We start from the raw sequence: 12442 nt of genomic DNA, 5'->3' as shown, positions 1-12442 counted from the left end.
GGACAAATATTAACATATTTAATCCTCACCCAAAGAATCAAGTGGGTACCATTGGTATCGTCCCATTTCACAGATGCATAAGTGACAAGTCATGCAGTATGATAAGGACTTGCCCAAGTTCACTTCAGCAGCTGATGCATTTGAATATGAGCGACTGGGCTCCAAAGTTCATTGTTTTCTTTATTGAGAGAGGGTCTCACTGTGTGGTACAGACTGGACCTGAACTCAGGGCAGCACTCCTGCTTGAGCCCTGAGTGCTGGGATTACACTTGTGTGCCGCCATGTCCCACTATACTCTTAACACTGCTATTGCTATAAGTTCGGCTTCCCTGGAAAAGCAAAACAGGGCTTCAGGATAGACCTCTGGAGAAATTTGGACAGCCTTAAGAAATCCCTGAGGAAGCCCCTATAGAGCTCATCCTGGAGCCCTCATTTCAGGGGCCAAGGCTCAGGGGGAGACTTCCAGGGTACAGTGACTTCCTGGGTCTCCCTACTCCTTTCCTAACCTTTTGGCTGAAGCAAGGTCTGCGACCTTGGGGGACTTTTTTAATCTTGCTAAGCCTCCATTTCCTCATCTGTAGAGTGGAGATAACAGCCCTGTCTGCTTAGAGGCCTGTTTTGAAGATCGATGGAGATAATGCATGTGATGTACTTAGTACAGACCTGGTACATTAAGTGATCAATACCAGTTAGCTATGGTGGCCGTGATGGCGATGTAAGGCCAGCTGGACGAATCCACAAGGAAGGCCTGCTAGGCAGTGGAAAGGAAACCAGAAGGTCACCCTGACCTTACTGGACAGAAGGAAGGCCCTCCTCAGGCCACAGGGCCATCACTTTTCCTTCCTTTCCCTTCCCCATCCTTTTCTTTTTTAATAATTTTTTTTTTTAATTTAGTACAGGGTCTCACTACACAGATCAGACTCTAGTAATTCTCCTGTTTTCAGCCTCCCAAGCGCTGGGATTACCGGCCTGTGCCACCACACCCAGTCTCAATGGCTGTGTCAGCACTGCTGGGGGCAGCAGGTCACTGCCTCTGCCTAAGCAGTCACTTTAATCTTCTGAGCTCTCTGGCTGGCTCTTTTTTTTTTTTTTTTCTGGCTGGCTCTTATAATGTATTTGGTACAGGGTCTCACTGCACAGCTTGGAGTCCTAGTGATCCTCTTATTTTCAGCCTCCCCAGCACTGGAATTACAGGGACTTTTTTCTTTTCCTTTTTCCATATTTTTAGGGAAGGGTCTCCAGGGCGTTCAGGGTCTCACTACTAGATCAGACTTGTAGTGATCCTCTTGTTTACAGCCTCCCAAGAGCTGGGATTACAGGCATGCACTACCATGCCCAGTCTCAACTGCTATTTCAGTGTACCCCCAGGAACGGGGCCTCGCCTGGGCTTGGTCCTCAGCTCAGCACACCCAGGGCAGGGCTGACGTGGCATACAGTACCAGGAATCGGACTCCAGTCCTTGCTTGCCTAAGTAGGTACGTAGCCTGTGAGCTATCTTGTGAGCTCTCATCCCCTCCCCTTTGGAGGAGCACCCATTTCTTTGAAACAGGGTCTTCAGATTACCTTGGACTCCTAGGTATGTGAGGGAGAGGAAGGAGAAAACCAGAGAGGGGTCACTCAAAGCTAACCCCTGAAGGGTGCAGGGTAAGTGTAGGCAGAGAGATCTGAGAAGATAAACAGGAGAAGAAAGCAGATAAAAGTTTAGTCTTGTTTGTTCCAGTGAGAAGGGGATTCTCAGAGGATTTCCTGGGTGCTGGAGTTTAGACCCAGCCTAGAAGAATGGGCAGAAATTCCAGTGGACAGGGGGTCCAGGAGGAGCAAATCCTAACAAAATCCTTCCCTTCCTTTTTGTTTTGTTGCACTGAGATTTCACTCAGGGCCTTAGCCCTGAGATGCTATCTCCTGCCATTCTAATTTTTTTTTTTTAATTAGACAAGCTTTCGATGAGCCACTAAATTGCCCAGATTGGGCTTGAACTTGCAGTCCTCATGCCTCAGCCTCCCACAGTGCTGGTACAAGATGTTCCTAAAAGTTACTAAAGTCAGGAAAAAGGAATTCATTCATTAGTACTGTGCCCCAGTGCTGTCCTGGGCTCAGGAAGGCTGGGGTCTGCAAGATCGTGGGCAGGACCTCAAAACACTTGGGGGTCTATCTCAGTTACCTTTTCTCTCATTGCTGGGACAAAATACCCGACACCAAAAATTAAAGAAGGAAAGGTTCACGTGCCTCACAGTTTGTGGAGGTTTCAGTCTGTACGTGGCTGGCTCCAAAGCAGTGGCACATGGGGAAGACAACACCTCATGGAGGCAGCAAAACAGCAAGACAGCAAAAGGAAGGAGCACCTGCTGTGACAGCTAGCAAGCCCCTCTCCCCTCCTTGTACTGTACTCAGGCTTTCCGCCCCAGGGCAGGTTGTAACACTCACACCTATAATCCCAGTATTGGATCCTGGATTAATCACAAACTCTAAAATCCGCCCCAGTGACTGCGTGAGGCTTTGGAGGGACAACTAGACACAAACCGTAATAGGGTCTCACTTTCCACATCTGTAAAATGGGAATTGAAGTGCTGATTGCAAGAGCTGACAGAAGACCTGCATGTTCCGTGCAAGGCTTACATGGCTGTAGAAAACCTAACAGAAGTTCTTATCTTTGGGTCACTTAAAGTCTAAGCCGCTCCCATTCTGGGCTGCGCGTAGATCCTGAGAACACAGGTTATTTGGTGTGCTTGGTGGCCCTGCAGAGAAAGGAAACCAAAAGCTAAGGCATTTGGGGTCACTCTTGACGGCCCAGGACTGGGAGGGGGTGGGCCTGCAGAGCAGGCTTGGGACCTGTCTCCTCACCTATCTCCAGCAGAAGCACAAGGCTGGAAACACTCTCCCCCACCTCCTCCAAAGCGGACAGAGCTGAACTGTGGCCTGAAGTCCCCAGACACCCTCCGCTGACCCCTATTGACTAATAGCTCAGGTGTCGATGCCTCCTGCTGGACCCAGGTAAATATTTATCGAAGTGATTAGACGTCCTAATTAAGAGATTTGTGCCTTGCCTTTCCTTCCTTTTTTGAGAATTCAGAGCAGAGGCTTTAGGAGATTAAGAGACAGTTTTCTGGTATTAATGCATCCAGCTTCACAAGGGTGAACCAGGTCTCCTGGCCGGGAGGAGCAACGTGGGGAGCAGAGGGCACCCTGGTGATGGGGGCAGGGGCTTTTTGTACTGAGGACTGAGAACCCTTCCCACTGTGTTGTTTTTTTATTTTGAGACAGAGTCCTATTATGTTATTAAATTGTCCAGGTTGGGCTCAAACTTTTAATTGTCCTGCTTCAGCCTCACAAAGTACTAAAATTATAGAGTTTATGCCACCTCACCCACCCATGGTAGAGCCTTTCATTTGATGCAATTATAAATCTGGGTCTGTTGTACACACACAGCAGTATGAGCAGTTTGATCATTTATTTACGGTGCTCATAGGATTTGACTTTCTGGGGGACACTGAGCAGTGTCTAGACACATTTTTGTTGCCACAACCTAAGGTAAGGGTGCTCCTGGCATCTGTCATGGGTATAAACTAGTGCTTCCGCTGAGCATCCCATAACTCTTAACAACAACCCTCACAATGGAGTTACCTAGCCCCACATGCAATAAGGCTGAAGGTAAGGAACGCCGACAGACACGGCCCTGTCTAATCTCTATGAGTGGAATGGTTCTGTGCCCCTTTGCTGTACCAGTCAGCTGAAATACAAAAAGCGTCCGACCCGTGTACAACCGGGATGCTAACTGTTGAACCCCATTTCTGTCTCCAAAGCCCACTCTTCTGAATTCTCAGCACCTTTTTTTCTAGAAAGCACTTCAAGCCAGCCAGCTCTGGGTCCCCGTGTGTGGGGTTTTAGCTCTTTTAAAAGATCGCCCTACACGTTAGCAATTTTGCAGTTACTCCACTAACATCTCTCCACGAAGGGCTGGCTTTAGACAAGTCCTGAGGTCCCCTGGCAGCTCCTGTGAGCAGGGACAATGGGCCTGGGCCCACTAGGCATCAGTGTTACCCTGGAAAATGCCCACAGCAATTGCTGCTGACCCAGCTTTGAATGACATCAGGGTGAAGGACGAGGTAGAATTAGGTTGCGTGGCATTTGGTAGAGACAGGTGGCCTAGCAGGGGCCATTCTTTTCTTCCTTTAGGGAAGAAGAGTGGGGCAACAGAAAGGGTGTGGTGTGGCAGGGCTGTATGGGGCCAGGCTGGAGCTAGACCTAGGAGTCCTGGGCATTCGGGGGCGCGGGGCCAAGAAGGGGTAAGCAGACTTCGGTTGTAAGGAGGAAATCAGGCAAACGGCTGGGCACAGAGTTTTTGATTCTAGAGCAGAATGACAAAAATGACTCATTTGGGAAGCCTGGAACTCCAACTCACTGCGTAACACCCGCTGCAAAGCCCAAGTGAAGTATGCTACCAAAAGCAAAGATAAATACTGATTTACATTTGTCCGGTGTTTGCAGCTTAAAGACTCCATCTGTGGGCCCATGGAGAAGTCCTACCTCACACAGCATGGAAACCGCGTTTTTCCGATGGGTGAAGATACTGACAACCAGAGGGAGTCACAGGATTTGTGTCCCTCCTCAAACTCGGTCACAGCAAGTTCCCACCGCTGTCAGGCCTCTGCAACTTTGAGGGCAGCCTGGGCTACAGAAGTTGTGAGTTCAAGGCTGGCCTGAACCATTGAACTATGTAGTGAGGGCCTGTCTCAAAGAAACAAACCTGGAACAACACAGTTTCTATTCAGACAGCTTAGTGGCGTCCTGTAGGATTTCCAGAGCAGGGTGTGGTCTGAGGTGTGGGGAGGCATCTTCAGACCCTTGTTGTCACCCTCAGAAAGCTGTGACCCCCTAATTCAGCAGCCCTTGCTCCTGCCTGAGAGGCAGGAGAGGGAGGCGGGCAGGAGGGGCACCACACACACCCCAGAGCTGCTGGTCAGAAGGGGACTCAAGCTCAGGGCTTGCTGACCCCACTGGCAAGTGGCTGGGAAGCCCCTCTGGGAGGACCTCGCCTTCCAACATAGCCTGCCCAGATATACTAACCTGTGTCAAACCAGCCGGCCCCACCAACCTGCCAGCGAAGACCCCAGGGAAAGAAGGAATGCTCTGCTTCGGCTTAGGAGGAGCCTGGCACTGCTCCTGATTTATCACCTTAATCTCCTGGCTCTCAACATCCACTCCTGTCCCCTTCCTGGGGATCTGTCTACAGGCACCACAGAGGCCCACAGTGAACACCACACGTCAAGACCTCTCAGGGCCAGGTTCTGGATGAAAACTCAGCCCCATGGAAGACCCTCCCAAGCAGAGGAGAGAGCACCGGGAAACTGCTGGCCACAGGCTTTTGTCCGTGGAGCTGGGTTTTCCCGCATCCGGGTTCCAGTGCATGACCACATCCCCCGTGAACATCAAGGCTAAGTTCCCTGCGCATGTGTGTTGAGGGTGAACAGCTTTCTGAGCTCTTTATCTTGGTGACAGCCAGTCTTCGTGAAGTCAGAGCCTCTAGAGGGTGGGCCTTCTGTCGCTGCCTCCTGTGGGCCATGCTGTGAGCAGCTCTTCTCCCGCCATGCCTTGCACCATGCCGTTTTTACTTACGAGCCAGCGAACCTCAGACTGAAATGTGGTCCAAAAGTAAACCTGCTTTCCTTAAGTTTCAGGTGTTTTAGGTGTTAGGGAGACAGTCGGGCACGATGCTTGCTTTTGTTCACGTTCGGTTTCATCTGTAAAATGGGAATCAGAATAGTTGTGACATTAAGCAGGACGTCCAGCACGGGTTGGTCGCAGCTCGACTTGACTGGCAGCAAGTCTAGATGAATAAGGCCATGTCAGCCGGTCTGTCTCAAAGCACCCAGGATCCCAGCTCCTCATCTGAATGCAGACATGGACACATTTTCTGTATCTGAGACTTAATTATGCCTCATGTTAACAGGAGATTGCCAAGAAGGGGCCCAAGTGCTAGAAGTCTGTGCCAGTCAGAAGGTCCTTGAAGCCCCCCAAAAAGGGAAGTGCCAGGGAAGTTGAGATTTCAGCCAGGACAGGAAGACATGGAGGGGGAAGAAGAGAGGGTGGCGTTTGCTCCTCTGGAGCAGCAGCCCTGCCCCCCTCCCTACAACCGCCCTCCCTGTGGAGGCCATGCCCAGCGGGATATTGTTGGTATATTCTTGGTAAAGGGGGAGGGCCCAGCTAGCCGATAATGACCCGCGTCCCTTCCAGCCTCATGAACTTTGGGATCATCATGAACCCAGGTGGGGTGGAGGCTGGACAGACAAGAAGGATGCAGCCCCTCTGCAAGGTTTGCAGGACTGAGCTCCAGGGTGGTGGGGTGGTGACATGGTTGGGAACATGAAGGCCTGGCCCCCTGGCCTCGAGTACAGGGCAGCTCTCAAAGGCCAGCACCCCGAGCAGGATCATCCTCCGTTTCACAGCTGCTGGATTTAGCAACCACAGATAGAAGACATCAGTTAAATTTGAATTTCATTTCAGCAATCATTCCATTTTCTTAGTGTCACCAGATCCCAAATACTGCCTCGGTCACAGTAAAAAAAAAAAAAAAAACACAACACCCGTTGTCCATCTAAAATATTTATATTTCTCTGCCAACCGTGATTCTATAAGAAGCCCCGTGACGCTGGGCTTGGCTGTGCATCCCTGTAGTCCTAGCACTCTGGAGGCTGAAGGAGGGTCGTTCTGAGTTCGAGGCCAGCCTGGACCATTTAGTGAGTTCAAGGCCAGCGTGAGCCTTACTGCAAGACCATGTCTGAAAAACAAAAATAAGAAGTCCCATGAGGTGGGTGCTATTACTGTCCCCATTTCAGAAACAGAAATCTGAACCTCAAAGAGGACCCAGCGCTGTTAATGACCCTGATTGTAAGGAGGAGTCAAGGATCAGCGGCGGACTAGAGCTGGATGGGGCCGAGTAGGGAGCAGGTTCCTCGAGTGTGTCAAAGCGCCTCCTGAGACCCGCAGGCTGTCCCGGCTCTGGGGAAGGGGCTCCAGCCCGGGTTTTCCAGCCAGCCATGCCGTGTGCAGGGCCAGACGCCCCCTGGAAGGACATTTTAATCAGCCACCTCCACGCTGCTTCTCTTGGCCTCTGCTTTCATTGTGAGGTCTGTGTCAATAGCTGGAGATGCAGGCTGCTGCGCAGGTAGACACCGCACTCCCTCCCAGCAGAGAGTGTACAAGGGGCAGAGCTGGCCCCCCCCAAAACAAACAGGGCTCCGGGCTCCCAGGACTGGGGAGGCAACGGCAGCCAGCTGGCTTCCGGGCTACCTCCATCTGCCTTTGCCCTAGAGCGGCTCTGTGACCCAGGCGGGCAGGCTCCCTTTTCCTCTGCAGTGGGCTCAGCTTGGCTCCCCAAGTCCCAGACATCCCAGCCTCCAAGCGGGGTGCTTGACCTCTAGTGGAGTCCCCTCTCGGCCACCCTCCCACAGAGGGCAGCAGCTGTAGACACGCAGGACTTCCTTTCATCAAATCTTTCCCTTCCTGTTTGCACCTCGTGGAACCTCATCCTTTCTCCAGGACCTCTGTGGTTGGTTTTCTTGAGACAGGGCCTGGCAGTGTGGCCCAAACTGGCCTCAAACTTACAGTTATCCTCCTGGCTCAACTTGAGTGCTGGGATTACAGACCTGTACCAGCATGCACGGCTTCTTATGTTTATCTGAGACACAACGCCAGGGAAACCCTGTGGCTTTCCCAGGTGCAGGCTGAAGGCTGTGGATCTTCTGAGTGAACCCCAGCACCCGTTCCAGGAAGAGATGGGGTCCGCCCTCTGGCAGTGGGAAACTCAGGCTATTTCAGGGGTGCTGAGAGCAACCCTGGCCTCCCAGTCCTCACCCCAGGCCCGCCCTGCACCCAGCTGGCCCTGGAGGCTGCGCAGGAGTTGCACTTCTAGTTCTGTGCTTCCTCTTTAACTGGAATACTGGTGGGTGCAGGGTGATGGGGAGGTCAGCATTTAGGGTGCACAGTAGGAAGCCACTGCCCTCGGGCCCTGGGTGTCAGGTGGTACAGACCCGGTTACCACCACTCAGGGCAGCCCGACCCCGGAGGGCAGCTTCCACCTAAATCCTTACGGTGGGCTTCAGGTCCTCAGGGAACCGACCAGCTCTGTGGGTGGGGTGAGTCCCAAGTCCCCTCTTTGTCCTGCTCTACCGTGCCCAGCAGGTCCTGGGCGTCTCATGTCTGTTCAGTGGCTTCAGTAGCCCTCAACAGGCCTCAGTGTCTATACCCCTGCTCTCCATCTCTAGGTCTGCTCTTTCGCTGTGCTACAGCACAGTTACTTCACCCTGAACCCCATTCCCCAGCTCCTCTTGTCTATTTGCTTTGTAATTTGGGGGCAGGGTCTCGCTAAAGTGCCAAGGTTGGGCTGGAATTGGAATCCTCCTGCCTCAGCCTCAGCTGGGATGACAGCTCTTGGGTACAGTCTCCACAGAGAAGTCAGGATGACTGTGGCACTGCCCTTATCTCCTGCATCTCAGAAAAGCCCAAGTTCTTCTGTAGCCTCAGGCTCCACAGTCCTGCTTGTGTCCCCTGGCCCCTTGGTGCCAGCCCCACCCCACCTCTGGGCTTCACTCTGGCTGACCCTTCTGCCCGCCAGGCTTTCCCCGGTGCCCCTCAGCCTCCTCCTTCCTAACCCTTCTATTAGTGCCCAGTCGCCCCACTTCAATAGGGAGGTCGTCCCGCTCTGACCCTGACTCCGGATGCCTTCCTGGCTCTGCTGTGTGCTTCTGGGCAGCCGCTGTCCTCCTGACAGAGCCGGGCCTCGATGATGCTGGCTGGCCTTCTGCCTCCTGAACCAGACTGGCCACTTCACGAGGCCAGGGACCCTGCCTTGTGCCCTACAGCCACGCTGCGCTGTGGGCTGCACTCTGTGGTTTTTGTGGCTTCCACTCAGCCTATAAAGGTGAATTCTGCAGCCTGAGTCCACTGGGCTGGGAAGACCCAGCACCCTTACAGGTCCTTTGACGTTGATGATGAATTAGCTAAGACAAGCAGGTTAGAGGATAAGAGGGACCAAGGGACAGCCCCCCCGAAAGGGATGTGCCCACCTTCTTCTTTCTTTGTGGGGCCTAAGCTGAAAAACACCAGACATCTCACCAGAGTGGACTTCTCTGCCTCAGTTTCCCCCGGAGGGCCACGGGAGGGGGCGGCTCTGTGGCCAGGGTTCCCTAGAATAGCCTTGCAGGAAGGAAGCCCAAGCCCTGTGCTTGTTTCCAGGGGACATGGAGACCCACAACTGAGCCTGGAACGGAGCCCCTCTCTCAAAACCCAAGCAGCTCTGCATCCAGAAATCTCAGGATGTGGCAAAAGACTTCAAAAAGCCAGTGGCCAAGATAGTTTTATCCTGAAAACCTTCTTTTAATCTCCGCTGTGTTGAGTTCTTATTAAATTACCTTTGTTGCCAAGAATAAAATGGTAAGAAATGGAGAGGTTTCGTTCCTTCCCTTTTCTATGAGTGTGTTTGAGATACATAATAAATACATCCAGGTGAGAGCCTGCATACACACTGATTGCTCCGGACCTTTTGTTTATTTGCCCTTCCTCTTGCTCCCTCCCATCTCCATCCCCAAACCCCTTTCTCATCCTGTTTCACCCAGTGTGGCCCCCTATTTCCAAAGGACAGGAAGTGTATCTCATCCTGGGAAACAGGAGGCTTGTCTGCACTGTCGATTTCAACCGCTGTTTGCTGAGGTCCCGTTGCGCACACTGTGGAGACACAGTCTTCCTTCGGTGGGGCTAAGACGGGGAGAGGAACCCCGGAAGCTGCAGTACCCATCCATGCTCCTTGGTGATCGCCTGAACGTGCAAGAGGCCTCCGTCCTCACGGAGTCTGCACATGGGTGTTTATAACAGCTTGACTCGCATTTGAATATTTCAATTATTCATCATTTCCAAACCTTGGAAGGAATCAAGATGTCCTTTAAGAGGTGAATGGATAAACAAACTGTCATGCATCCAAACAATGGAATATTATTCAGGGATAAAAAAGACTCAAGCGCTCTGGGCTTCGTGGTGCACGCCTGTAATCCCAGCTATCTGGCAGGTTGAGACAGGAAGATCACAAGCTCCAGGCTGGGCAGGACAGCAGAGTGAGACCCTGTCTCAGACAGAACAGAACAGAACAGAACAGAACAGAACAGAACAGAACAGAACAGAACAAATCAAAACAGACATGAGCGATACAGAAAGGCTACCCTTGTAGCCAACTCCAGGAGCATCTGGAAAAGACAAAACTGAAGATAATGAAGAGACCAGCAAGTGCTGGACAGGGACAGAGGGGGACAAATGAAGGGAGCCTGGCATCTCAGGGCAGCACAACTCCTCTGCATCTACCACGGCCCACAGTGTCATACTCTGTTATGCGTTTGTCAAATAACAGGGTTGGATTAGATATTGGTCAAGGCCCACAGTGCGCAGGCCTCCGAAACTATTGATAGGATGCGTGACGTCAACTCGACCGTGCTCCCGGGGTGATAACCATGTGCCAGCGCAGAAGACAGACTAGAGCATGTGGCCCCTCTGGGCAGAGATGTGGGTGGTGGGGGAGGGGAGCTGTACAGTGGTGGAGCGTGTGTGCGTGTGTGTGCATGTGTGTGCGCGCGTGTGCGTGTGGTCTCACTATTTTCCCCTTTGCTGTGAACCCTAAACCTCCTCTAAAAGGAGAAAGTCAATTCACACTTTCAAGCCAGCCATGGTGGTGCACACCTATAATCGTAGCGCTCAGGAGGATGAAGCAGGAGGATCACTGAAAGTTTAAAGCCAGCCTGGGCTTCACAGCAAGACCCTGTCTCAAAAAAGAAGCCAAAAACCAAAACGCTTTGTTCCATTTTTGTCTTGTTTTCTTGAGTCGGGGCTGGCCTTGAACTCACTATGTAGCCCAGGCTGGCCTCCAATTCTTGGTGATCTTTCTGTCTCAGCTTCCCTCATGCAGTGATTATAGGCAGCACTATGCCTAACTTCAAAACAACTTTTAAAAATTAGCTCAGAATGAGCACAGAGAAACATACCCAGGGAACTGGGTGCAGACAAAGTTCAAGGATTAGGGCTCCCTGAGGAGGGAAGGACTTAGAAATCGAGCTCAATCATGGACTATGTCCAGGAAGATCCCTCCCTCAGGTACCCAGGCAGGCCCAGGGTAAGGGGTGGCAGAGGGTGGAAAGATGCCCTGCCCTCAGGTCCAGGCCAAGCTGTTGTGGTCTTGCCAAACTGCTTCTTCTCCTTCTTCCTGTCCATGGCTGGCCCTGCTGGGCCTGAGTGGCAGAGGCTGGGCCCTGATCACTCTTCCTCCCTACTTTCCTCTGCCTTAGGAGGGTCCAGAGGCACTCCAGGGGTGGCACCCACATCTGCCCTTTTCAGCAGATGCAAAGCCAGAGCTCCTACAAGGATCTACTCTTCGTTTGCTTACTGTTTGAGCTAGGGTCTCACTATGCAGTCCAAGCTGGCCTTGAACTCACTACATGGCCCAGGCTGGCCTTAAACTCACAGCAATCCTCCTGCTTCAGCCTCTGGAGTGCTGGGGGTTCCAAGCACCTGCGACCAAGCCAGGCTCAAAATTTGGTTCTTAAGGTAAACTGAGCCCAGGGAAGGTAGGGCCCTCCAAGGTAGGGAATGGAGGCAGCGACTAGAAACTGCACCTTTCCGCCTCTCTCACCTGTCTTAGGAGCTGGTGCTGGCGGGGTCCAGCTCTCCCACCTATGGAACCTACTTCTTTCAGGACTTCAGGGCCAACAGCCGTCCACACATGGCCTCCGTGAAGCCAGCTGTTTTGTTACTGGGCCTCAGCATCACTTCCATCTCCAAAGTCCTCGCAGACTGTTTGTTCGCTCATCCTGCCCCGGGAATGGCGGCAGGTGTCCAAGAGTGTTGTTGGCTGGGACAAAGGCTGGGGAGGCCAGAGCCTCCCCACATGGCCATGGGGACCCAGACCCTGGGCTTTGCCCTCCTGGACCTGGCTCTAGGCCTCTCTTAGGGGCGGCAGCTGGACAGGGAGAGGCGTGGGGACCTCTTGCAGCAGGCAGATTGGTGTTTAAGGGACTTAAGCAATACAGGAGCTTGGATTAGGAAGCCTTGGAAGGCCCTATAAAGTGTGATAATGGCAGAGTCCCCTGGAGTGGCAGAGGACCAAGTAAGTGAACCCTCGGGGCTGCCTTGCTTCCTGCGCCCCTCCACATGCTCACCCCCAGGCTGGGGGCTGGCTGCTGTGTATAGAGCGCTCTGCTCTGGGGCCTTCAGCCCTTCTGCCAATGGTGGCAGGATCCATGTCACACCAACAGACTTCAGTCTTTGAGCTGCTAGGTGAGGACACTGTAAACATTTTTATTTTAAATTATATTATTATTATTTTTAACTTTTTTTTCTGTATTTAGGGCAGGGTCTACAGGATCTCACTACATAGATCAGACTGGTAGTGATTCTCCTGTTTACAGCC

Source organism: Octodon degus, unplaced genomic scaffold, assembly GCF_000260255.1.
Source record: "Octodon degus isolate 3935 unplaced genomic scaffold, OctDeg1.0 scaffold00026, whole genome shotgun sequence".
Lineage (NCBI taxonomy): Eukaryota > Metazoa > Chordata > Mammalia > Rodentia > Octodontidae > Octodon > Octodon degus.
Note: the sequence above shows the minus strand (reverse complement) of the source record.